The following is a 27,755-nucleotide window of genomic DNA, read 5'->3' on the forward strand; positions in this document are numbered from 1 at the left end:
ACTCTAGTAGGACACTGCCCTGAGGAGCCTGCCTACCCCAGGCAGCCTCATCACCAAGAAATACATCCTAATGATGGCACTGCATAGCTGAGAGCTGCTGGATAGGACCGTGAAGGGAAAGCTGAAGATGTGGTGACTCAGCTTGGCTTTATGGGATTTAATCCATCACCTACTGATGTGGCAAGGAACTCCTGTGGGAAAGGAGCATGTGAGCCATGCAGCTATAAAAGCCACAAGTGATGACCAGAGCTCCCAACATGGTGTGTGTGATCTGCCGCATGGATGCACCAAGGGGGAGAAGAAAGATGTGATCCCAATGGGAAGAAGAAGAAGAAGAAGGCTATGATCCCAACAGGGAGAAGAAGGATGTGATCCCAACAGGGAGAATCATATAATCATATCATAGAATGGCCTGGGTTGAAAAGGTCCATAATGATCACCTCGTTTCAACCCCTCTGCTATGTGCAGGGTCACCAACCACCAGACTAGGCTGATCCCAATGAGAAGAAGAACAATGTGATCCACCAACAGGGAGAAGGATTTTGTACCAGACCTGGACAGTGTCATCCAGAGATGAGCTAAGGGCCCTATCTCTAAAGGCACAAAAGCGAGATGAGCAAAAATAACACTCAACCCAACAATTTCTATTTGTGGATGAGTTTTGTTTGGTACCGTAACCAGACATCAGAGCTCAATTAAGGATCTGAGTAATCAAAAAGTTCCCAATTGCTTTTTCCTTGCACAGTGGATAGCAAGGAAAGCGTGCTGCTGGCTGACAGTGGGGTGCTGGAGTAGACCCAGTTCCATGCCTTGACCAAAGGATCCACTTTGCTAGGGGCTGGGAGGGAAAGGGAGGCAGAATAGGAGGTCGGGGGTTAAACGGCAGCACTGGGAATCTTTTGCAAGTGAAAAGTGGTTTTTGCAAACCTGAGAGTAATCCCAAGGGTTTGCAGTGCCTTCAGGCTTGCTCCCCAACCTGGAAGCTGCCCCAGCACTGTTGTTCGGTTGCAGGGCGAGAGGGAGCAAATCCATGAATACATTATCATCCAGACAATGAGCTCACATCCCAATCTTTATTTTCCAAATGAGACTTAAAAAAAAAAAAAAAAAAAAAAAAAAGCAGCCAGTGACACAAACATGAAAGCCCCCTGATTCCTCCCCACTCTTTTGCAGGCTCTGTCATGCAGAGGAGCTGCTCCCCATCTCCCTGCTCTGCACACACGCACGCAGCTCGCCGATAGCGAGACACGGTCTAATTAAGAAGAAATCTACACAAACCCCTTACAAAGTCTGAGTGGCAGGTTATTATTGTAGCAAAGTGCAACCTCTGCCATTTTGTCAAGAAAGCCCATCAAATTAGGGAGAAATAAGATGTCCATCTGTTTCGTGAATGGCAGCGCCGCAGAAAAATCAGATTCACACAAGTTCCTTAAGTCCCAATTATTCCCAGATTATCTTTTGAGATCTGGGGATCTCCACTGAATAAACCTGTGGCCTCGTTACTGACAGCCTGGTGCATCTCTAAGGAGGGCAGGGTGGAATCCGGGGCTTTGGGTGAAGGTGTCAATCCCCAGTGACCTCAGGGCCAAGCGATGCGGCGCGGTGGCAGCCACAAGCAAACAGGGGGACGGGTCGCCTTGGGAAGTTAAAGGATAACGAGGAGGGAGGAGGGGTGGGTGTGTGGAATGAGATTTCCAGAGTGTGTCTGTGCTCTTGGCACCTCGTCCGAACTGACCTCCAAGGGGACGTTGGCATCATCCAATGGTTGGAAGGCAAAGTCATGTCCCGTGGTATGGAACCCTCTTGTCTTCTTCCCGCTGTAGGACCACGAAATGAGCTCAGGGAGATGGGCAGCCAGCACTCACGTGTCCTCATGGGTCTGTTGGCCATGGTTGTTGCCCTGCTTTCTTCACAGCTCTCCCCCTCCTCTTCCAACATACCAACAGAGCACGGGTGCACATGGAAAAAAAAAATAAAGAAAGAAAAACTTTTTGCAGCCTTTTCTTCCTTTCCTTTATTTTTTTTTTTTCTTCCTATTCCAAGACTTTGATTGCAAACCCTTTTGTCTTTAAGCTCCAGGGAACTCCCTGTCTTGAAGGTGGTGCTGGCAGATGAGGTGGAAATCTGCAGCAGATTGAGGGCTGAGCCAGGAGAGAGAGCAGGCGGGGTGTGGGGGAGAGTCACGGCTTTCTTTTTGCTTTATTAAGTTGTTCTAACAATCAAGGCTTTCCAGAACATTGCTGGAAGCATACATGCTTCAAATCTGCATGCATTTCCACTTCAAACGCTGCGCAGAATTATCCTTATTGCTAAAATCGGTGTCCCAGCTCCCCAGTATGAAAGCTTCCGAGAGCTCCAAAATCTCCATTGAAACCTTAAAAAATATATGAGAGAGAAAGAGAGGAAGAAAAAGCAAAAAGGAAGCTCCAGAGTTTGGTCATGGTGTTCCCTGCCTGGAAGTGCTCCATTCTTTGAGAGAGCAAAGCACTGAAAGGCTCGAGAGGATGAAATCAAGAACCACGTCAGTGCTTGTGTTTCAAAGACCAAACTCCCCAAACTCCCCGTGTTCAGCATGAAAGCCAAGCACGTACCACGACCCAGACCCTACCACCCCACTGGACAGTTTTCCAATTATAACACAAGAGCTTTTTGCCAAGAAATAAGCAAGCCATTGACAAGGTGCTCAGTGATGAGCAGCACGCGTGCTAGAGCTTTCCCTTGAGAAAGGAGCAAAGATCTTGGGGTCATCTTGAAGCAGCAGCACAAAGGCAACCAGGATGGTGGTGGCAGCACCAACTGGAGTGGTATTTAATGCCTCCTGAGGAATTTTCTCCACCTTCTTTGCTGAGCTGCTGAACGTTGCAGGGTTTGGTGAACACGTTGGGATCCAGAAGGGAGGACAGAGCTGCAGTTTTGGATATTGAAGGGAAAAGCATCTGGGGAGAGGCTGAGAGACTGAAATAAGGCGTTAATATTTCAGTCTATGGCTGCCCTCCACAACCACCAGCCTACTCTGAAGCTCCCTACCCCTTCTATGGGACAGCCCCAGTGGGTGCCTCTGTGGATCCACATGGGAAAGACGGGGATCACCAGTGCCAGCCTCCCTCCTCTCCTTCAAAGGCATCAATGGTGCAAAGAGGGAAGAAAAAAAGAATCGGAAAGTGACTCTTTATTGATGACCCAGATTGTTTTTTAATGTTCCCGGGGAGGGCAAAAATAAACAACAATCTGCTATATTGGAGTCGGGACACCTACCAGGTCAAACTATGCCTGCATTAAATTGTGCGATGGGATGATTTCCATACAAATGCTGAAAAGGGGCATTGGCAAAAGAGAAAAGGCAAAAAAAAAAAAAAAAGGAAAAAAAAAAAGCCCTCCACAAGCCACAGACGCAAAACTGAAACTCTTGATTTCATTGTGCGCCCGTGACAAGAGCAAACCCAAAATCAAAGAGTTTCATGGTCATTTTTCTATCAGAAAGTGATGTCGAGTGAATAACTTATTTACATGCCAATGTGTAGCGCTGAAATGGCCCAGGATGGGAAAAAAACAGCCCCTCTGTTATCGACAATGATAGCAGTGGATCCTGGGAGCCACCCCGGGAGGAGGACCTTAACGAGGCAATGGCTGCGGCGGGAGAATGGCAATGAGTTTTTAATTGGTGACACATTATATTTATCAAACTGACAGCAGAGGGGGAGAGCGGCAACCTCCTCGTTGTGTGTTTTCCTTACACGACTTCCTTTGAACCTATTCACGTGTGAAAAGAATTTAAAGGTTATGGGGGGGAAAAGAGGAGGGTGGGGTAAGGGGGGGGGAGAAGCCCTTGTAATAATCCGGCGTCATCCTGAATGATAACACTGAATTATTCAGCAGGGTCCTTAAAAGGGTGCCTAAATCAAGGCTGAGACAAAGGTGGAGCGATGCCTTTGTGCTGCCCCTACCACTGCTGTTGGAGGGCAGGAGGAGGGAAGTGGGGCAGGACGGAGCCAGCGGAGCATCACTTGGGTATCAGGATGGCCCGACTGCTGCGTGCTGTGCTCTCCTCCCAGATGACTTCAGTATGGAGGAGGGAGCACGCATTACACCTCCCACAGTTTGGGTCCACCTTCCTACGTGCTCATACGCAGGGTCATTTTCAAGTGCACAGCTTCACAGCTTCTGTTCTGGGCTGGTGCCTGAGCAAGCAGGTCTAGGAGGACACGTGGTTATGGCAAACCATCAATCCTTCAGGTTGGAAAAGACCTTCAGGGTCACCACTCCGTCCCCCTGCTTGACCTACTGAGTCCCACCACTGAACCATGTCCCTTAGTGCCGCATTTACACGTGAGTCGTGATGGGTCAGCGATTGGACTCGATGATCTTAGTGGTCCTTTCCAACCTCACTGATTCTGTGATTTCCAGGGATGGGGATTCCTGGGTAGTACACCCCAACGCTCAACCACGCTTTCCAAGACAAAGTTCTTTCTGATATCCAATCTGATATCCAATCTGATATCCGCTCACGTAACCTTTGCTCCCATTGATTTTTTGCTGACCCAACGCCATCCAAGCTCGCTAGGGTCAGAGAGCTGCTCAGGAAGAAGGGTGCTAGCTGTGCCAGGACACCAGTGCTGACCCTCACATCCAGTTCCTGACAGCACATTGGAGGGACTGCAAGGTCAGGCACAGTGCACGGCGCTGAAGCCAAGCCTCCCCCCAGCCCCTGGCTACAGTACTCAAATCTGGGCCTCTCTAAGCAAACAGATTGGAAAATAACAATCATAATGCTGTCCTTGCCTGGAGTGTTAACCAACAAGCAGGAGAGCTTCATTCTTTCCTTTCTTGCCTTTGTGCTGCTTCACACTGGACAGCAGTAGGAGCAGCTTCCCCCCACCCCAGCCCTCTGCCTTTCAAGCCTGTCCTTTCATCATTTGTTGACCCAGAGTTTTAGTGTCCACATTTGCTTTTTCAAGCCCAGCTCAGGTGAAAGAGAAAGAAAGAGGCGAGAAGAGCCTAATGAAATATTTAAGATTTTCCAGGGAAAGTCTTGGAAGTGCTGACAAAGGTTTTGTTTGTTCCCGTCCTTTGTGAGAATTATTGGAGATGAGCCTGGAAGCAGGTTGCGAAAAGAGCCAGGGTCACTCCATATTGACGGGAACTGTGTTGGCATTGGTCACAGCTGTGCCGCCCGGGCTCCCAGCTGAGCCACCAGCCCCCCAGCCTTTGTCCCGCATTGTGAGCACCGATTTCATACAAAGTTGGTCTGTCCCCCCCCTCCATCCCCCCAACCCCGCGCACGTCCGCGCGCACACAGACCCGGGTGAAAAAGAGAAGGGGGTGACAATGTGATGGATTCCTTCACTGCTGCGCCGCATAATAAACCCAAACACCGCTGCCCTGGCTTGAAGGAGGGGGGAAAAAAAAGCGTATCCCACTGCTTTCCTCCTTGGAACCTGATTTTTTCCCACTAACTGCTCCCTGATTTATGGAGCCTCTCTTGTGTAGAGCATATGTGGCTCCGGGCATTTGGCATTCGCTGACATTTTGCTTAAGCAACTGTGAAAGGGCAAATTTTTCTTGAAACTGAGCTGCAGAAGAAACACATTCAGCTCTCCCCCTTCTCCTGGGGACCCCGAGCATCCCTGCGGTGAGCAGATGGGGCGAGGAGGGCACCCTGCGCTCCTCACCGCCCCTCCATCCTGAGATGGCCAGCATATCACATAGCCATGGGATCATAGAACCACTTGTTGGGACAACTCCCTGGGATTGCTGAGCCATGGAATGAAAGGGGTTTCCCCACTGGGCTCAGTGATGGCAGCTTTTCCTTGTCCTGCAGCTGGCACTCCTTCCGCGTGTGCTTCGTGCCAGGTTCAGCATGCAATGGCATTGCAAGAGGTGTGACTGCAGAGAGTTCTTCCAAAGCTCTGCCCTCGGAACTGACTTCGAGAGTAAGGCTGAAGTTCCCAACCTTGTGCAAGAGTCTCAGGTTTCGTTCAAAGTGATCAAAATGTGGCCCGGAGGAAAGCTCGGAAATGTCATCGGAGGAAATGCCAGAGGCTGAAAAATGGCACAGCCAGCGGAACCCAGCATCTCTCCATCTTCCGAGTGTCAAGGATTCTAAATTTCATTTTCTCTGTGCACGTCTCGGGCTGACTCATGATGAGATCTCTGGGGCTGTGGCTGCAGAGCATGGCAGGTTGGCTCCTACCACATCTCCTTTGCTGTTTTCACGTTAATCTGATCTAGCATGCGGCAACCCTGGCTGTAGCAGGGGCTGGAACTGGATGGTCTTTAAGGTCCCTTCCAGCCTAAGCCATTCTATGACTCTGTGTGTCTCTATGATCATGCTTGAGACAGATATCTTCCAGTGCACGTCTGAAGCAGAACTCAACCACGAGTAACAAAACGCATCGGGTAGTGGAGACCACAAGAAACAGTGCAAAGAAAATCAAAGAAACCAAAGGAAGGGACCCCCAAACAACCACTGGCAAAGCAAAGCAGAGGGGTCCTGGAAGCATAAGTCACGATAAAAATGGTCTGGATGAGTCGGCAGCGCTCTTCTGTAACCTTCATAAATAGCCCCCGTCAGGTTCACTGACTCTTTCTCCTTCTCTGGAAGCTATTTGTAACTGGAAGATCTCAAAGTTCTTTCTAAATGCGGATCTATCATAATTCATCCCCGTTTGGCAATGAGCTAAAATTGTGTCAGCTGCAGCAGGATTGCTGATTTATTAGAGATTTGGAGAATCGCTCCGATCTGGGAACAGACAGGTCTGTGTCACACATTGCCTCCAAAGCAGGCAGCGTTAGATGCACGAAAAAGTTATTTTTAACAAATGGCATCAGCTGGTTAGCTGTAAAAATCACTTGGAAATGTTTAGCAGTCACCAGAGAGAGGAAGAAGCACAGAGGAAAGTGAAGGTTTATACCAGCCTGAAGGATGCATGGGTGTCCCCAGTGCCGTGCAGGGATGTTCGGTGCAAGGAGAGGGACCACACGGCCTTGAAGGGTCCCTTCCAACTCAACCCATTCTATGATCCTACCAAAAGATGCCCAGCTCTGAGGTGTCCTCCCGTGGAGGGAAAATTAAACCAACTCGAGCGTATTTTAGGATACCATGGCAAAAAGAAATAAATCTGAACATCATCTCCATTAATACGTGAGCATGGTATGGCGCGAAGTTGAAGGGTTAAGGTTTGGTGGGCGTGGGGGTCATAGGTCTGCAGTTGGACTTGGTGATCTTGGAGGTGTTTTTTAAGATTCTGTGATTGTGTGAGTGGGCACAGTGGGGATGGGTAGAGGTTGGACTTGGTGATCTTACTCATCTTTTCCAACCTCAATGGCTCTATGGTTCCATGGTGAGGGATGTGCTGTGGACGTGCTGCTCTCCGATGGGCAGTCACCAGTGGAGGCTGCGGGTGCTTTCAAGAAGCCTGGAAGCACCTGCAAGGGCAGGATGCTGCCTGATGGCTTTGGGATTTGCAACCACCTCGGTCCCTGCTCCACCCTCCCCCACAAAGCCACTCTCTGCCCCCCAAAAATACAAAGGAACGTCACAGAAATGGCACTGGTGAGCTGTTCCTTTTGTCTGGGTGCAGTTCCCAGCGCATCCCCTCCTCCCTGGCCACGCCACGTCCTTCGCCTCCAGTGAACTCTGATGGGGCTTTATGGTGGGGTCAGCACCCGGCGGTGGGTCGCTGTGCCCAGAGCAAGAGGTCCAACGGGAGGAGTGGGAGCAACGCAGAGCCCCGAATCCTCCATTGCTTCATCTGGGGGAGCCCGGGGGATTTTCTACACTTGTCTGATTCTAAATGCGTGCTGGCGGAGAGATCTGACACTCACAATGCACATGGAGCCGGGTAATGAAGGAGCCTCAGATCCTCCATAATAGACAGGGTCAAAAGGCCTAGGCCAATTATACTGGCTTTCCCCAAATCTCCTCTTCCTTGATCCTCCCTCCTCTCCCACCGTCGTTTATTTGGAACTTAATGTTACGTGATGGTCCCAGTGCTGGGAGCTGAGGGGTGTGTTGGTGGGGTGTGGGCAGTGCTGGGGTTTGAGGATGCCCGTGGGTGTGTTGTGAACCAACATCAGCAACCTTCAGCTGGAGCCCAATGGGTGTTATGGCTTCATGGGAGAGCTGGGGGTGCTCGGCGTGGGTTCGGTTCCAGTGGCTGCCCTACAAAGCCATGTCCTTATTGAGGGAAAGCAGCTGCAGCCAGCGGGCTGAAATAGGGATGGAGAACCCAGAATGTCCCAGATCCCCATCTGTGGGGTGTGGGAGCAGCCCCAGGGCTGGAGCTCACCAGTTCTGCTGCAATGGGAGACGCAGGAGTGCAATTGAGCAACGTGCCAAGGCACGTGGGGACACGGGGACACAGCCTGGGGTGAAAGCCCTGGAGCCCGAGGGCAGCATGAGCCCCAGACACCATCAGCCTCTCAAGTGCAAATTCCACCCTGGGGGCAGATTCTGTGGGCTCCTGAGCAGAAACTGCTGTTTTGTTCCACCCCGAAGAAAGCCACCCTGTCACTTAATGAAACCAAGGCCAGAGCTGCATCTTATTGCTTTGGTTCAGAACAAGGTGATTTATGCAGTGGTATGAAAGGGTTGGGGTTCTTTTTCTCTTTTTTTTTTTCTTTTTCTTTTTTTTTTTTTTCTATTTTAAATCTAATTTCCTTCTTGATATTTTTTTATAGAAGTGTTTTGCAAGGAAGCTGGCATGCAAAGGCTTGGGAGTAAGAATAAATGAGAGCACTTCAGTAAGCTCTTTCAAAGCTGCTGGCTTCCTTCTTTCCTCTTCCTGGGTTTCCAGGGGAAGCAGCTACTGCCCTGTTGGTTCAGCAGTGCATTTTGCAGCACAGAGTGGGGGTTTGCACCAGGTTGTGGCTCCTGGAAGTAAGTGATCTCAGCAGCAAAATTAGCTTTCTGTTGAAGTGAAAATGAAAGCATGCCCACAGCCTTCATTGCTGTGACAAATAGCCCAGGATCAGAAGATGATCTGTTTTAAATCCTGTGTTTGTAAGGTGCTTTTGTGGTGTATTCATCTGCTCAAGCCGCCGTTCTGCAAGAAGAACGAGAGCTCTGTGTAAAATGAAAACCTGTATTTTCCTACAAGATAGGTGTATTTTAATGCAGCAGATGGACCCCGAGGAAAATTCTCAGGGATAAACGCTCTGCTGGAGGAGGAGATACCAAGAAAGTCTCCAAAGCCCACTCTGGTCAGAGTCTTTGTTACTGCCATCAGCCATGGGTGGTGTGAGGGCAACTGTACAGCATGGGATGTCCATCCTCCTTGTCCGTCCGTCCATCCATCCATCTGCCCGTCCATTCATTCATCTGTCCATCCATCCACATATCCATCCATCTTCCCATCCATCCATCCCTCCATTTATGCACCCATCCATCCACCCATCCATCTATCTTCCCATCCATCCATCCATTCATCCACTCATCCATTCATCTACCCATCCATCCATCCACTTGTCCATCCATCCATCCACCTGTCCATCCATCCATCCACCTGTTGTCCATCCCCTCATGCAACCAACCACCCATCCATCTATCCATCCATCCGTCTGTCTGTCCATCCACCCACTTCCACAAGGACTGGCCCAGGTCCAACACCTGCACTCCCAGCTCTGAGGAGTTGGTGCCAACTCACATGGAGGAACAGAAGCCCAAGATCACTGAATGCCCTGTGGCAGCTGCTCAGTGTTAATTCTGGTAGAGGCCAAGAAAAGAAGGAGCGCCTCTGTGCGTAGAGAGACATCACCTCCTCTCCAAGGGATGCATTGCTAAGTAAACAATGTGGAGGAGAAACTGAGGCTGGAAGTGAATTCCTTGGCTTGTTGTCCCTTAGTAGGTGAACATCTGAGAGCAGAGCCCAGGCCTTGGGGCTAAAATAGGCATGTGGGGACAGCTTCTGTGGCTCCTGCCCCTATGGAGGGAGGGGAGGAGAGAAAAGTGCTGCCAGATCTGCTGGAGCTGCATGGATGCAATGGGGAGGCCCAGAAAAGGGTGACACGTCCCTCTGGGACACGAAGGAACACACTGACAGGGCTGCAATGCCATGCACTGAAAGCAGGGACACTTCTTGCCTCTTGCGTGGGAGCAGCTGCTCCATGCCTGGCACGCGAGGCAGCGTCGTTAGCTGTTATTAATGACCCCTGTGGCTCTCCCCATCCCGCAGAGGCATTCTGGCTCTAACAAGGCACAGCTGGAGCAAACTTCTGGGGCCTCCAACTGTGGGGCACAGCACCACAACCCCACAGCACAGCACCCATCCACGCAGCATCCCCCAGGACACCCTCCCCATTACGCGCCGGGTCTGTCCACCAACACAAAGGGACAGAAATGGGCTCCTCCACAAAGAGCCCATCACCTCGCCGTGGGACCGCGGCCATCACCCACGAGCCTCAGGGTTTGCACAGCGCACGGCCGGGGCTGGCTGCAGCCCGGCGCCTTGGCAAGGCAGAGCGTGAGAAACCAGGGGGCGACACCCAAGTGTCATCACAGCTGCAAAAACTGCTGAGCAGAAAAGCCCTAATTACAAAAATATGCGCCCGGAGGCTTTTCCGTGATGAAAACAGAGCGGCGTTGTCGGCTCGCCTGCCAGCAGCGCGGGGCGGCCGCGCTCTGCTATGCGGTGGGGGGTTTGGGCTCGGTGGGAGGGGAAAGGGGGGGGGGGGGACACCCCATAAAGCAGCGTTGTCATCGCCGAGTGTGGCATATCTGGGAGATGAAGGAAGAACATAACACACCCTATTAAAAGTAACAAAGCCCTTTTTCTTCCTGCTTTTCGTTTTTTTCTCCCTTCCTCCCCCCCCCGTCCAACTCCCCCCCCCCCCCCCCCCTCCGTTCCCCAACTCCCAGCTCTTGGCTGCAGCTATTTACAAAGTGACTTCAGCAACTGATAAAGCACTTTAACCGCAGCCAAACGCCGTCCCGGCCTCACATGGCAACGCCGGGAGGAATGCGCCGCCGCCGCACGGACGTGACATTAACATGGAATCTGCTCGGTTGACGTGTGCAAAAAGCAGAAGGAAAAAAATAAATAAATAAAACAGAGAAGAGAAAGGCATGTGCCACCGTGTCCCCAAGCCCTTGACACGTGTCTCAGAAGCGGGCACTGCCACCGAGTCCGCGGGGCTGCACTGATTTAACCTCGGTGTCAACGTGGTACGGAGGCAGCAGCGCCCGTAGGATCCGTGCTTTGCAAGGGAGAGCTTTCCAGGCTGCACCTGCCGCCCCATCCCTGCCCCGCAGCACCTGCAGGATGTGCCCCCGCTGCTGTCCCCGGCCCCAAGGAGCTGTCCTGCACGCTGTGTGTGCCCGTTCCCCAAATCCCATTGCTCCAGGAGGTGTTGGGGCCTCCAGGAAATCTCAGCGGAGCGCTCGCACACTGGAGTAGCCTGAAGCCGGAGCAAACAAAGGTTATGGTCCAGGTGTAAATATGAAATATGTATCTTTATCTAATCAGGCTTGCATTTTTATCTTTACTGCCACTGGTATTTAAATGTTTGTACTATTTTTTTTTAACTAGCTCATGCAAGAGGGGCCATAAATCCGACCAATCTCTGTTGCAGCGGGCCATGACAACCACGGCCATCACCAACCGGCTGCTAAAACGGAGCGATGCTCAGTTATTCCATACACAGAACCGGCCCCATCCAGCTGCACTTCGCCCCTCTGTCTCTTGGGATCCCCCGCTGAAGAGCCCAGCAGCTTCCTACAGGCTGCGGCACCGCTCGTGGCATTGCATAGGGGGCTGCCCTCCACCCACACCAAGGGGCTGAGCGCCCATAGAACCACCAGCAAGCTGCAAGCATGGGGCTGCTTCTTGGCAGTGTCAGGGTCGGAGAGAAGGGGACAAATTCCAGCCATAAAAAAAAAAATATAATAAAGTGCAGAAAAAGGAGTCAAGGTACATGGGGTGAGTCACCCGCTTGGAACTTTCCAAAGGAAACGTCCCAAACGCTGCATTTTGGGGTATTAAGCAGGGCGGGGTGCGTCCCTGTGTTTGCAGTCCTACAGGGCCAGCGCTTGCCACATCCCCGTGGCCCTTATCAGTGTGCTGTGTGATAGCATCGCTGCTCGCGGCCAGGTAGCTGCCAGCCAGACAGGGAGGGGCAGAGGGCCACGGGAGCGATAAGCCCCATGGAAGGCAACGTGCCGCCTTCCACCCGACCCATTCCGGCTGCAAAATCTAGGGCAAAACCGACCTCCAGACCCCCTCTCACCACCGGTTCTGTCCCAGCGGTTAAAGTCTGGCTGCGGTGATTGATGCCCTGCTTTTAGAGCTCTGCATGATGACTGGAGGTGACCTATATCAGCAGATCGATGCCTGAACGGGCTCTCTCCCAGAGCTGTCCCAGCCCTTCCAACCACCCCACTGTGCCCTCCCAATGCGTCCTGGAAGGATGCCGTGAATTCGTGGCTCTGCACACATCCCCTCCCCTTCCTTCCTTCCTTCTCTCCCCTGTTATTTTCTCCGTGTCTCTCCCTCTCAGCCTCCCCCCCCCTGCTCGCTGAGAACAAACACTGCACGGCCGCTAATTCCCGTCAGCCCCAGCCAAAACATGGGAGCTGGTGGGAGGGATGAGGCTGCGTGCAGCCCCTATCTCCAGCAGCAAGCAGCACAAGGCAGCGCTGAGGACAGCGTGCCCCCATGTCCACCCCCCCGCAGCGCCGGATAACCTCGGGCACAGAGCTTCCCACACACACACACACACACGTGGGTTACTCCGTGCTCCCAGCACGGTGCTTGGCTTCAATGGGGTTTTGTTGTTGTTTGGGCAGTGCCTCATCCCATGGGCACCCCATCCTAATCCCAGCGCACTGCCTTGAGCATGGAGCGTCCCACACAGGAGGACAAGCTAGGAGCAAAGGGAATGCATCCCGCACCAAGGCAACATTTCAGATGGTGTCTTCCCAAAGGCTCATTCATTGCAGGGACCTGAGACCATCTGAGAACCCAGGAAGCTGTGGGACACAGCACACAGCGCCCTCCACTCTGATATGGGAGCTTCAGCACTGAGCACAGCCCAGGCGTGGGGCAAGAAACAGAACAACTGCATTCCCCAATCCCCCCAAAACCTGATCCATTTTGCAGTGACACGAGCTTGCTTTTTAATAGGGATACAAAACAAGTTGGCTTTTTTTTTTGCCCAGGGACAAGTGTAACGTGCCTCCCTTCACTTCCATCTGCTCCCTGCTGCTGTGTGCTGGAGCTGGCTGGCTTTGCTGGGCTCCCCACCGCCCCCAGCCCTGACAGCAGAGGAAGAGACAGCCCTGCTGTGTTTGGGACTGTACTGTTGCACGCTGCTCCCATCCCAGCCACATCCGAGAGCCGATGCCAAATTTGTCATTCCTGATATAAACCTCAGTGCTAAAAATAAGTGAGGAGGAACGAGCTCCCCACGCGCACTGCCTTCAGATGGCACTGGCTCCGACAGCACGGCCTCCTGCTCCCAAGGTCCGCCGTAAATCCCTCTGCCCCTCTGCACAGCCACCCTGGATGCATGCGCTGTGACCTCTGCAAAGCGCTCCTCCGAGGGCTGCAGAAGTGCAAAGCAGTATTAAAGCACAGACCCGGAGCTGTGGGTCTGCTGTGCCCCAGCCTGCTCAGCTGGATCCGCTCCCGGCGTTAAGTTTGGGTTTGTTTTTTTGCTTCGTTGAATCCGTATTAATTACCTTTCGCTGATTGCTTTTCGCCCTTTGTTTCGAGCGCTTCGCATCTCTAATTACATCCCCAGGTTCTCCCATCGGTGGGCAATGGAGCTGGCTCTTATCAGCAAGGCAGGGGCTCGGGGTTTGCTTCCAGATGCTCTGGTGTGCTGAAACCCAGCGCCGGGTCGTGTTTGTTTGTTTGCTTTCCTAGCACAGGAACCGAGCAGGTTTTCACAGCTTCTCCAGGAAAGGGGCCACCCATTCTGTGGTGTGCACTTTGCTAACGGACAATTGAAGGCTTGAAAGCAAACAGGAGGTTTGATCTGCCTCCTGCTGCAAACTGGTGGTTCCTGTGCTTTTTTTAGGGGGCAGCTGCACCAGCAAGCCGGGCTGAGACCTTGGCCAAACCAGCCAAGCCACAGCAAGTGGTGGGACGCTCCAAACCCCGCTGTGGTTCCTGGGATGCACCCAACCCCCCCAAGGGCTTTTGGGAGAGAAGAGCACAGCCCAACCTCTGCTTGGCATCATCCCACAGTGACTCAAATCCGTGCGGGTGTGGTCACGAGGAAGGAAGCATTGACCACCCACCCCATCCCAGCAATGCGTCTGCAAAGCCTTTCCAATGCAGAACCAAAGCACAGCAGAGCCTCCTCCTTGCTGCGTGCCTCGGGTGACACATGGCCCCCTCCAACCTGGGGACACCTGGGTGGCCTCTAAACCAACGTGAGAGGTTTTCTCAGCTGGAAACCACTCCCTTATCCACACTTTATGAGCATGCTGGCAATGGACCTTGCACCCAGCCCTGCGCCGTGCTGCTCAACCTTCGCTCTTCCCATCCTACGTTCACTGTTGACCTCGCCCGAGGTGCGGCTGGTTGTCAGTGGGTGCGTGCAGCAGCTTGCTGCCTGCCCCTTGCAGCATCCCCGCCTCAGGTGTGCCTCTGCTTCCCCAAAGGGAGCCAAGTCATGGTCTGTGCAGCTCCTCCCGCCCTCTGCTCGGGTATGGCACACGGGGACAGACCCTGGGAGCAGGGAACCCGACTGTCACCTGCTGCATCCAGCAGGATTTTCGCTCAGCCCTTTGGTGAGGAGCGCACGGCGAATACAGCGTTCCTGCTTCTTATTTAACGACGCGTTGACAGGGAAGATGGAGGAGGCAGAAACCTAAATTCTGGAACCCCTCCAATTCTCTTATTTTTTTTTTAATCCACGGGAGCCCGAGCCTTTCAGCATCGGGAAAGCAGCAACAGGAAACGAGTCAGGGGGAATTTTAGGAGCTGTTGAGATGGCTGCAGTGTTTGACATTCCCAGAACTCAGCAGGCAGGCAGCTGGCTGCTCCATTAATCCTTGCTGAGGCTCCCCTCGGCCCCACCGCCACGCTGGGGCGAATCCTGGCTCCATCCCCTGCGCTGTGCCACGGGGCACGGAGCAGAGCATGAGATGCAACAGAGAGAATACAGATAAAAAAAGCATTGGCATCCCCCAAATCACAGCCTGGAGCCGTTTCCTACCTGTGGGAGGAAAAGCCAGACCTCCTCCCATCCCCATCCTCCATCCTCCTCCCCGAAACTGGAGCACGGCCACGAGCCTAAAATAAACCCCGCGCGCACACACACATGGAGCACTGCGGGGTGCTGGGGGGGGGGGCACGAGGCAGCGGGAGGGCGGCCGAGGGGTGAGGAAGAATTTCATGCTGGCCTCTTTAAAGGTGTGTTATTTGTTCAAGGCTGTCCAAACATTTGCGGAGTGCTGGCAGGCCCGGAATGTGTGCAAGAGCTCCGGCAGCGTGTCTCAGGCGTGGGAAAGCTCTGCTCTCCTCAACCTTTACAGGCTTGTTCCCCCTCAGGCAGCGATTCAATAAAACCCGCGCCAGAGATTTATTGAGCTGATAATGACAGCTTCAGTCAGCAGGCAGACACCGGCGAAGCCTCCAAAAAAATAAAATAATAAAGTAAAGTGGAATAAAAAAAAGAGGGAAGAAATGCTGGTGCCCGGCCCAGGCTGCAACCCCCCCCCTTGCTGAGGGTCCCTGGGTGGGCAGTGCAGTGCAGGGGGTGTGGGGGGGATGCGGTGTGCTGGTATCCCATGGGGTGCAGTGCTGGGGATGCTGGGGGGCTCTCTGCTCTGCTCTTTGTGGGTTGTGCTGCAAGGAAGCAAACTGCAGCCCCGTGCAGCCAGCAGTGCCATTCTGGTTCTGTGCCCCTTAGGGAAATCCTGGAAGACAAAAGAGAGGAGGAACCCAGCCCGGCCCCCAGGGCACTGTGCAGCCACGCTGGGGTTAAATCCCTCAAACACACCTGTGCTTATCAAGCCCGTTTTTACCCATGGGAAATGCAGGAGATAGAGGGGAAGTGACTCACCTGCAGGAGCTGGGAACAGACCCGCTCGCCCAGCACAGCGATAAGCAGGGTTCATGGCTTGCTCCGGTGCACGGCAATGCATGGCACATGGCAATGCATGGCACACAGCAATGCATGGCACATAGCAATGCATGGCACACGGCGGTGCATGGCACACAGCAGTGCATGGCACACAGCAATGCATGGCACATGGTAATGCATGGCACACAGCAATGCATGGCGCATGGTAATGCATGGCACACTGCAGTGCATGGCACACTGCATTCCCTCCAGCAAACCCATGCAGCTCAGTGCTGTGCTTTAAGGAAACCTTTCCTGAGATAACCCTCAGTTCAGAACCCTCCACCTCCTATGGGAGCTCCTGGAGGCACAGAAAAACGTGCTGGGGTATGAAAGGACCTCGCATCGCCTCTCTGATTTAATTATTACCTTCTGTCCTCTTTGTGGCACTGCAATCATTCAGGTGAGCTTTCTCCATGCTGAGAGTGCTTGGTGGCACCGGGGGGTGGCTGTGCAGCCCTGTCCCCGAGCACAGCACCTCAAAGCCCATTGAGATAAAGGCATCCCAGGCAGAAGGGGAGCACGGGGGGCGGCGGTTCCAGCGGGGCCTTTTGCAATTTGGCTGTCAACAGATAGGGCAACTGGTTTCTATAATAAACACCGAGGGATAGGTTTTCAAAGAGCAGAGGCCCTGCCTGCCCGGGCTGTGTGTAATTTGTAACAGAGCAAATCCAAGGGGCTGGCGGGCTGCCGCGCTCGGCTCGCGGGTTTGGCTGCCGTTTGGTGAGTCCAGAAGGTGCAGGTTCCCTCTGAACGCACAACCCCAACACGCTGAGGCTCTGTGGCTTTGCTGTTTGGTGTCCCAAAGCACGCGCTGTGCCGGTTGCGTGGCTGCGAGGGGCCCTCCCGCAGCTCCCCGGGGCGGGTGAGCACCGCGCACGCAGCATCTGCTTGGCTGCAAAGCTGTCCGCCTTCCGGCAGCTTTGAGAAACGTGTGACCTCCTGGCACGGCAGCCCAGCTCCTGTCGCAGTGGGGCGGCTCGCTCCCTGGGTGGCAGGCAGCGGGGCAGCTCCCTTCTCCCAGCAGAAGCCACGAAGCTCTTGCACACATGCGTGCACGCACGCAGCCCTTCCAAAGGCTCTGCCGGCTCCCGGCATCTGTTCCACATCACCTTCCTCCTTCTGCAGGGCTCGCTCCATCCTTCCCCCAGATGTTTCCATCCCCCCGTGGTATGAGGAACGCACAGAGCGAGCGCAGATGTCGGCGTTGTGCAGCCAGCTCTGGCCTGGGGCATGCAGAACAATGGGCAGGGAGTGCCTTCGGAGCTGTGCGCTAAAATCAGCCCTCCCCATCGCGAGAGGCACCCAGCAGCACCTCTCCCCCATCCCACCCCACTCGTTCTCCGTGGGTCTGATCCACGTAGCCCCGTTGGCACTGAGCTGAGACCTCCAGAATGCAGATCCTACTGCTGGCACTTCATTTTGCAGGTGCATTGCTGGCTCCTAACACACTCCCAGCACGAAAGCACAAGGGGAGCGATTGTCCGAGTATTTACCAAAGTTTAGGTCCGATAAGCCCTGTTGATTTTACAAGTGCTCCTCTCAGCCCCGGGAATGGCTTTATGGCTGGAGCAAGCAGGTGGAATATTTTGCAGTGGAGAGGAAGGAGGGGAGACGCACCCACCGAGCCCACCATTATCTGCTTGTTTGCTGATCATTTCTGTGCCATTTAACCCCTTGCTGAGCACCCCAGGGGGACTGGAGGGCTTTCCAACACCTCTGCCTGGCTCCACGCAGGGTAGGAAAATCCTTATCAAATCACTGCCTGGGCTTTGCATGGGGCCATTGGGCATCACTCCACCCAGGGGTGTGACACCCCAGAGGAGAGCCCTGGGTGTTGGCAGACAGCTCATTGTCTGAGCTCTCATCCCCTTATAAAGTGCCTCCCCACACTGTTCCAACAGCATTGCCTCCAGTGTGGTGCCAGAACAGAAGGTGCCAGGACAGAAGACTCCTGCAAAGCTGTAGATTCTCAAGCAATCAAGGTTTGTTCTGCTATCAGCTTCACATGACCCTTCTGACAGACCTCATAATTGCACTCAGTCCTTCCCTATCCCTTCTCACTGCAGCTCTTTGCACGCTGGCTTTATTTTAAAGGTGGGGGAAAATGAGCGTTGGTATGCTGAGGGCTGAACAAACCGAACCAGACGGAATCAAACTGAACCAAATCAAACCAAACTGAACCCAACCCAACCAAATCCAACTCAGCCCAACCCAACTAAACCAAGAACAACTGGACCAAACCAAACCAAACCCAACCCAACCCAACCAAACCCAGCTCAACCCAACCCAACCAAACTGAAAACAACTGAACCAAACCAAACCAAACCAAACCAAACCCAACCAGACTGTCTCAGGTTAGGGACAACATACATCAAGGCAGAAAAACTACTGCACCTTCCCTGCTGGAGCACAGGGTGCACAGACAGAGATCTGAAATGAGGAGAAAGTGCCAGTCTTCATTTTCCCCCATTGCTTCGGTGCAGCACCAAGTCAATGAGCCTCTTGGAGATGCCATTGACCAGGGTGAGGATGGGAGCTTGTGTTTTTTTAATATAGAAATAGAAAAGGGCTTTGGCATCCTCAGGAAATGAGTATCTTTGCTCTTAGTACTCAGATGGTAGAGCAGAGGAAGGCATTTGAAGTCAGACAAAATAAATAATTCAGTTTCTACATTAACACACCAGCTTCCTCTCCGCTGGCTCTGCCATTTGTCTGCAGTGCTGGAAAGCAGCCTTCTTTCAGATGGCATTTAAGTATTTTCCTAAGTGCCTTTAGATTCAACAAAGCACTTAAGACCATGTTTTAAGCTGCGCACCTGTTTAAGTGCTTTCTTGAACCCGGGCCGTCATACATCCCTGCCTCTCCGATAAGCATCCAGGCAACATGCAATGTGTGAGCACGGAGTGCACAGCCCAGGCAGCACACAAACCTGCGTGCATGCGCATATACAGCCATGCTTTTGCATGCATTCACATGTTGATGTCTATCTGGCTGTTGCAACAAATAAAGGCATCCAAGCAAAGTGCCCTCTTGCAGAATAAAGCTGATAATTACTGCGAACATCCCTGTGCCGGGAGGCCCTGTGCTTTTGATGGGAGATGACAGCACCCGGCTGCCCACGTGCTGCTCCCTGCTTGCAGCCTGCTGATACCCCAGGTCCCGGCAGAGCGGGTCACTGAGTAATTAGAGATATTGCTAATGGGTCGGAAACTTGCTGCAGCTTGCCCTGTGCTGTCACGGTGGCTCTGGGCTAGGAGGGACCTCAGCTGCTGCCCTGCGTCCTATCCTTACCCCGCCGAGCAGGTCTGTGGGGTAAAAGCTGCAAATACGCTATTAGTCGTGGCAGTAATTAACTCCTGCAGGAGGCAAGCTCTGCAATACGTGCTGCTGGGCAGGGATGCAGGAGCGTGGCTCATCCGCTGGAGCCTGCTCGTGCAGGACCCCACCAGCGGTGCTGCATGGGGGAGGACCACACTCGGGTTTCTGGTGGGTTTGCTATAGGGTGTGCTGAACAAAGCGCCGTTCTGCAGGGCTGTGGGGCATGGTGGGATTCCCCTCTGGCCCACGTGGCACGGGTGGTGACATCGGAGAGGTGCAGAAGTGGTTGCAGGGATGTAGGAATGGAAGTGGGAATGGATGCGGGGATGGATGCGGCGATGGATGTGAGGATGGATGCAGGGATGTGGGGATGGATGAGGGGATGGGTGTGGGGACAGATGCATCCCCTGCCCATGGGAAGCCTCAGCCTCACCCAGTGCCAGGAGTCCATGCAGCCCCAGGGTGAGCTGGGCGCTGGGTTAATGAGTGATGCGTTGGGCAGGGAGGAAAGGAAGGGATGGGGCTGCCGAGGTGAGCATGGGAAGCCCTCACACACCTTTTATGGGTTGGCTCTTATCAGCCAGCATTGCCTAACCCGGTGCTTGGCAGTGTGGGAGAAGAGGGAGGGAAATCCCCCGGCACCACTGCTCCAACACCACTGATTCTCATGACATGGTCAGTGGGCATGGTGGTGATGGGCTGATAGTTGGACTGTTTGATCTCCACGGTCTTTTCCAGCCTTAATGATTCTGATTCTATCATGACCACCGGTGAGCTGAAAGCCAGGCCATGTCCAACCATCACACTTCTCCCTGTGTCTTCCCTTCCCCTCTTGTACCTCCTCTAGATGGAAGGACACCCAAGCCATGCCAGATATCTTGCAATGAAAACCTCCGACTCCTCCTTGCACTTTCAGCTGTTCAGGTGCAGCGTTGCCATTCAACCTCATTGGTAGCCCCAGTGTGAATCAGCTGTAAAAGAACAGGATCGCCCCATCTGCAGAGCTCACGGCCTCTTGGGGTTGAGTCAACAGCAGTCTGATGGGCAAGACACGGCTGCTGCTTTGTGCCCCATGGGGCACTCCTAGCGCTGCTGCCAATGGGGACACTTCAATGGGTTTGGGGCAAAGTTCAGGCTGCGGGCACCTCGGAAACGTGCTTGAAAAATGCGTGTGGCTCATCAGGACCTGCCTGTGAGTGCAAGGCAGGAGGATGGAGTCATAGAGGTGAGATGTCTCGGTGGCATCCACCCAAGGGCTGGCTGCTCCACCCTGCACACAGCGACACAGGGCGGTGCTCATTCATTGCAGCGGGCGTGCCAGCAAGCAGGCTGGAGCGTAGGAGGAAGGCAGTGGGGCATGGGGCTGTGGGGCAGGCAGTGGGGCAGCCGTGGGTGCTGCTCTGCTTTGCTTTGCTCTGCTTATTTGCTTTGCTTCCTTCTCGTTGCATTGCTCTGCTGCTGCGTGCGAGAGGGATGCAAAGTGCTGGGGTCCTTTCTGCAGCGTTTAGTAAGAGGGAAACAGGAGCAGGGAGCAAAGCCTTCAGTTCACTCGTGCTGAAACCCAGATTAACTCAGTGACGGTGCAGGCTCATGTCTTGGAAAAAAACCCACACAGGAATGCAATGGTTAATTACAGCTGCCCCGCAGCCTTCCTCCTTAGGCTTCAGAGTGAACAACACCAGTGCACCGCTGAGCTGGGAGCAGCTCTGCGATGGGGAAGTGATGGGAGCAGAGCAGAGTGGCAGCAGACAGCAGACAGCCCCACGCCGTGCCTTCCGTGTCGGGGAGTTCATGGGTGCAGCACGGGGTGCACAGCACAGCCCTGCCCCATGCTGGCTCTGCCCCATTTCCCTCTGCGCTGTTGGATGGTGTTTACACTTTGCAATGCAGAATAACACAGTTTGATACGGATCTGGCTTGGGGGTGGGGGGGGAGAAAAAAAAAGAGAGAGAGAGAGAAAAAGAAAGCAAAGCCCAAACTCTGCAGCTGGAAAAATACTGCGAGCCCCGGCGGTGGCCAAGATCAACAGCAAGGATGGGCTGCTGCTCTCCAAGGGGATCCAGATGGGGTTGGCCAACCCAATTCTAACTGGTGTTCTGCTGGGGGTCCCGGTGCCCAGCCCCACCAGCCCTGCTGCGTGCCGGGGGCTCTCCTAGGGGTTTCTCAGGGCGGTGGTGGTTGAGATTGTTCCTGGCTGTCACTTTGCCTTAAGCCCTAAAGGTGTTGTGGGGCTGGAGTGAGGGCTCACCCTGCCTTCGCCCCTGCCCTGTCTCTGCCAATTGTCTCCGGGCCTCTCGGCTCTGCCCACCTTTCCACTTCAGCTCTTTTTCAATCTCCACCGCCTGATTGGCATGACACGGTTTGCAAGTATTGCCAAAGTTAATTCATCACATGTCTGTCCCTGGGAGTGAGCATTTCGCAGCGCAATTACTCCCCAAAGACTCATCCCATGCACAGACCGGGGCTGAACACCACGCTTTAATATCCTCATTAAATAACGATGAATAACTGCCCCCCATCAGTGCCATCCCAGAGGCAGCCCCTTGGAATCTCGGGGTACAGAGGCAGAGCTTTGGGATCTCATCCCAGCATTTATGGGATTGCACCAGACCCCCCCCCCCCCCCAACCCTGCCCTTGTGCTGCTCCCACGTCCCCTCCTGGGACTGTGGTGGGGGATAATATCTCTGAAGGAGACAATGGGGCAGCCCGGCCACCCTCACACTGTGGGTGTTGCCTGTTGACACCGAGCACTGCCCTTGGCATCCCCATACAGAGCTGGGGAGGGCTTTTAGTGGAGCTGGAGTTGGGGGGGGGCTTCCCCAGGGAAGGTTCAGATTGAAGCCGTGCAGAGAAAAAGCACGGCCAAAGCTGCTGCAGGCTTTGCAGCGTGGCAGAGATACGGTGCCAAGCTCATGCCCAGGAGATGCAACGCAGTCAGGGTCCCACATTGCAACTCCCAGCGCCTGTGCCTTTGGGATGTTGGGGAGGGGGCACACATACCCCAGCCAGGTGGGTGTCAGCAGCAATTAGCAACTCACACTCAGCCTGAGCAGGGATCAACATTCACAAGTGCCCGCTGGTGCCAGACGGGGAGGAGGGGAGCATGCAGGACAATGTCTTCCGATGGCCCTGCTTTGCCAGGTGACATCGGCAGCCTGATGGGGTATCAGCACAGTCCACCCACCCTCCTGCCTCCCCCTCGGTGCTTTGAGGTAATGGACTGGGGAGGCCCCACGTGTTGTTGCTGTGCTCCGTGCAAAGCCATGCTTTGCTCCATGCAAAGCTGCAGCACTTCGGAGGGGAGCTGATGTAGAGTGGGTTGGCCGCACCAGTGCAAAAGGTTGTGTTGAGCTGGGTGGTCCCATCACATAGGATGGGACTGAAGTGAGCACGCCACAAAGGCAGCAGCACCCATTGCAATGCAGCAGCCCCCACTGCAAGGCAGCAGTGCCAGTGCATGGCTCAGAGCAGCCCTATGGCTATGCACCTCAAGCCAGGGGTATCCCACAATGCAGCTGAGCAGGGAGGTGGGGAGCTGAGGATGGGTTTGCATGCAGGTGTTGCTCATCTCTGGTGCTTTTTAAGCTGGGAAATGCTCGGTGTGCTGCAACTGGGGTGTTTTTGCATAGGGCTGGGTGACAGGCTGGATTTGCATCGTGGCTGAGGGGATACGCTGGGGACCAGAAAACTTTGACCCCAGATGGGGCTCTGGGTCTCTGGTGAGAACCCTGGTGCTAATGGCGACGAGAGGAATTTGCTCACAACATCCCTATTTTGCGTGGAGCTGAGAGCACTTTCCCACTGGTGCTAACAGCCTCAGTTGCTGCACAGCGCTGGTTTTTGGAGCTGCATCTCCCAGCTCTCCCGGGCTCATTATCCTCATTTCAGCATGGAAGAAATGAGTGAGGGGGAGATGCTGCCCTTCGGCTCGGCTCCCAGCGCAGCGCATCGCGGCGTTCCAAAGGTCCCACAGCCTGCAGGGCCCATCCCACGGCCCCATCGCCTCCCTCTGCCCCCCCAGGGCAGCTCCGAGCTGCTGAGGTCCCAACTGCTGCCCATGGGGAGAGCAAAGCCCGCGCTCTCCTGCAGCACGCAGCTCGCGAGCAGCGGTTGCCTGCGGATTAGCAAAGGTCAGGGATTACTGCTGCAGCCCTTCCCAGCCCTTCCTCCCCTGCAGGTTGGGGAGGATTTTGTTGGTTTAGGCTGAGCGTTGAACGCATGGAAAAATCCCACCCAGCGTTTGGGGAGCCGCGGGAGCAGGATTCCTACAGCAGATGTCAGCGCTCCGGCAAAGGGAAAACACCCCACCCTTCAGCCTCCGCAGCGAGATGGGGGATTCGTGGGATCCCAATGGGCAAACAGCTCCTTATCAGCAGCTCCGTGTTCTCCCGGCCCTGGCACAGCGTGGCAGCTCCCAGCACAGCCCTGCTCCTCCTCTCCTCTCCGTTCCCCCTTTTCATCTCCCTTCTCCCACCCGCCCATTTCCATTTTGCCCTGACAACTTTTATTTTCTTTCCTCTTCTTTTTTTTTTTTTTTTTTCCCTTTTCTTCTTCTTCTTCTCCTCCTCCTCTTTGCAGAACGTGGGAGGGATGAACGCTGGGGATAATTAATAACCCAGCGCTGCTCCGCTCTGCCTTCCCGGGAGCGCTCCCTCCACCTCTGCAAGCTCTCCCTCGCTCCCAGCCGTGCGCTGTCTCTTCCCGCCGCTGATAAATTGCAGCTGGCAGCTCCTCGGCTTATTCTGTGTGTGCTTGTGGGTTTGAGCTGGGGACAGGGGATGCTTATCAGCTCTCCGGAGGTGGCTGCTATTACGGCTTATCAGCCAGCCCCCATTTGCAGGAGCAGCTCCTGCACGTGGGTCGATGCAGGGCGGAACGGCAGAGCTTTCCCTGCTACCCCAAACCCTCATCCCAGTGCATTGCTCAGGGCAGGTCTGAGGGGATGGGGTTGTGCCTAAGGTGGGTTGGTGCCCCGAAACCCCCGGGAGCTCCACACATCGGGAGGAGGATTTGTAGCTTGCAATTACGCTCCATTAAGGAGCGCTAATGGGGTTGGATTTGGTTGGAGCCATGCAGGCAGCAGGGTCAGGGCAGAACAATATCCTGTTGACGTGGCTCCCAAGGAGCACTTCACCCAAATGGACCTTAGTGGGACTTCTCCTGGGTGCAAAACCCCAAAGTGGGGCACGGCCTCTTCCTTCTCCCCCGTTATGAGTGGGGTGAGGCACTTTACTTGGGGGGGGGGCAAGAGAGGGGCTGTGCTGGCGTGGGGAGGGGGCGGCAGGCCTGGTTAACCTGCCTCATTAGTGGCCGTATGACATCATTATCTCACATTAGCGACACTCTTCCAAAGGTAATTGGGAAGCCTCTGGAATGGCCCCGTGACCTTTAATTAATGCAGTGGGGCCTTTTCCTTGTGCAATCCCTCCCTCCGCCTCCAGCAGCTGCTTCTTGTTAAGATGCCGGAGCGGGGCAGCCCTGCTCCCACGCTGGGTTCTCTAAGCCATGGCCTCGTGCGGAGGTGGGTGAGCTGTGGGCAGCCCCCTGGGTGCAGTCACAGCCTCAGAACGCCCACCCCACCTCCCATGGGGCAGAGCTGGGTTGCAATGCCACGCTCCTGCAGCCGGCGATCAGAGCACCGAGTCCTATCAGGGATGGAGCGTGCTCCTCCCAAGCCTTTCATCTCCTTCCAGCTGTAATTCTGCTGTCTGCTCCTGCTTTGCAGTTGTTATTGTCTCTTCGGTTCGGTCTCAGCTGCTAAATCAATGGGCAGAGATGAGTCAGACAGGTAGCACAGATTTCCATTAGCGCCCTGTGTCTGTGCTGGCATTGCTATTAGTGGAGTTACTGCAGCAGCTCCAGCCCTGCATGGCACTGTGCTGTGCACATCCCAACGTGCAGGGCCATTGCATCCAGGGGTGCCTTAAGTTCTGCTCAAGGAGCCACGAGGACCTTTGCAACATGCAAAGGACCTCAGTCGTTTAGAACACCCAGCCCAAGCCCAACCGGTATGCAAATCCAAGTGCAAGCTGCACATCCACCCCCTTTGCAAGGGAAAGGGGGAAGAAGAAATATTTTACTTTAGTGAAGAATTGGAGGAAAAAAAAAAAAAAAAACGTGTGCTTGAAATAGGATTCCCAGATGTGAGAAGGGAGACAGGAAGATGGGAGAGCTCTCTGCGTTGGAAGGGCTTTGCTGGAAACAATAACATTTCCTCAAAAGACAATGGCCTGATGGAGGGAGGTGGGTTTGTTTGCCCTTCTGGGAGGCAGATGGGTTCCCATTTGTGATGGTGCCACCAGAACCAGGATGTGAGCAGTGCTGGAGCATCACAGCTCCTGCTGCCTCCTGCTTCCTGCCCTCTGCATGGCCCAGGGGTGCTCAGCCAGGAGCATGGCAGCTGGTGGCACTGGTGTTACTGGTGGCACTGGGATGACCACGTGCTCTGTATTAGTGGCATTTGAATTCTCCAGGCTTTGGGGATCAGTGCCGTCTGAGCACCTCATCCCACTTGCAGTTCTCCAGTTCTCTCCAAGCACTGACACCTGTCCCTAGCCTGCTCAGCTTTGTCCCAAACCAAGAGCATCCCAACACAACCCCATCCCAACCCAAACCCCTCTCAACCCAACAGCATCCCAACACAACCTCATCCCAATCCAACCCCATCCTCACACAACTCTATCCCAATCCAACCCCATCCCAACACAACCTCATCCCAATCCAACCCCATCCTAAACCAACCCCATCCCAATCCAACCCCATCCCAAAACAACTCTATCCCAATCCAACCCCATGCCAAAACAATTCTATCCCAACCCAACCCAACCCTATCACAACCCAACAGTATTACAGCCCAACCCCATCCCAACCCGATCCCATCCCATCCAAAGCCAACACCATCCCAAACCAATCCCATTCCAACACAATCCCATCCCAACCCAACCCAACCCCATCACAACCCACGGTATCGCAACCCAACCTCATCCCAACCCAACAACATCCTCATCCAATAACGTCCCAACCCAAGGACTCCCCAACCCAACCTCCTGGCCACTGCAGCCCCTATTTAGGGTTGGCATAACTTTGTGCACCAGGAGGTGAAAAATCTGGAGAAAGCACTGACTTTCTGGCTGGAAGTGACATCTAGTGGAAATGGCAGGGAAATGGTTTCTGCAGGTAAAGCACCGATCCTGCTGGCAGTGAGATTCGGATGGCTGTGAGCTGGAGCTTCAGCCCAGCAAACTCTTAGGGACAAATAAGGAAAAAAAGAGAGCAGAGCTCTGGCTGCTAAGGGAGGGCTTGGAGGCGTCTCGGAGCGCAGTATGAGAGGTGGCTGTGGGGTGACACCTGTCACCTGCTGGTGGATGCTGGTCCCCAGCCACCGCCACCACAAACCGCACTGCGTGTGGCTGCGTCGCACCGCAGCAATGCAGCTTTACACCATAACCCTGCGGTGGCCCCGACTCCTTCTGCAGCTCCACGTGGGCGCAGCTGACGTCCCCTTGGCACGGGGACCCATCCTGCCAGCACGGAGCTGCGTCCCAAGGCTGCTGAGCACCGAGAGCGGCCAACGCTTGCAGGGAAACCTGAAACCCAGCGAGACTTGGATGAGCAACCCGAAACTCAGGCCAGGATGTGAGGCTTTGGGAGAGCTTGGCGGGGTGTCAGCCAGGCGCAGGCTGGGTTTCGCAGCAGCCAAGGCGCTGACCTTTGAGCGAGCCCACTGGGAAGCATGGGCTGGGATGTTAACAGAGCCTGAGGACAGAGTTCCATGCACACACACACACACAAATAGGGGGGTTAGGGAAAAACAATGCCGACCTCTATGGTTTGGGGGTGACAATTCCCAGCCTCACCTGCCCCAAACCAGCAGAACCAGCCTGGTGGTTGCGGCACTGAGCTTGGAGTTTCAGTGCAAAGTTAACCCCTTCCTGGATCTCAGATGTCTTTCTCTTTCCATTATGCTTGCTACAGTTGTCTATCTTGCTTCTTGCAAACCCGTCCCTCCCTCTGTCCAGATGCACTGTGATGGGTCTGGATCAAGGCAGGGAGAGCTTCTTTGGGACCAAACCCACGTTGCACTGTCCCTGGAGTGGGTTCAGCCCAAAGAAACCCCTTGCACAAAAGAGGATCCTCACTTTCCCCGTGCTCCATGCCCTTGCTCCTGGCTCCTTCTCCCACACTCCATCCTGTGCCATCAGGCGGAGAGGGGCCTCATCTGCTGCGTTATTTCAGTCCCGTCTCTAATTACAAGGTGACATCCGTTATTTATATCACGTCCTGAGTGCCCAAGCAGCAATGCGTGGGGCTGGGAGTGGGCGGCAGCCGGAGGTAGTGGAGCATCCCCCGAGCAGCACAGGGT

The 27,755-nt window shown here is 54.3% G+C and overlaps 1 long non-coding RNA gene across 1 annotated transcript; it reads right to left on the reverse strand.

Moving 5' to 3' along the window:
• Nucleotides 1-537: 537 nt before the first annotated feature.
• Nucleotides 538-17,354, reverse strand: LOC107054931. Its single transcript, XR_005841446.2, has 3 exons — nucleotides 16,441-17,354; nucleotides 13,676-15,579; nucleotides 538-1,928 (listed from the first exon to the last, which is right to left on the reverse strand). It is a non-coding gene; the product is annotated as an uncharacterized LOC107054931 (long non-coding RNA).
• Between the last annotated feature and the right edge of the window lie 10,401 nt (nucleotides 17,355-27,755).

This window comes from Gallus gallus, chromosome 21, assembly GCF_016699485.2.
Source record: "Gallus gallus isolate bGalGal1 chromosome 21, bGalGal1.mat.broiler.GRCg7b, whole genome shotgun sequence".
NCBI classification, from domain to species: Eukaryota; Metazoa; Chordata; class Aves; order Galliformes; family Phasianidae; genus Gallus; species Gallus gallus.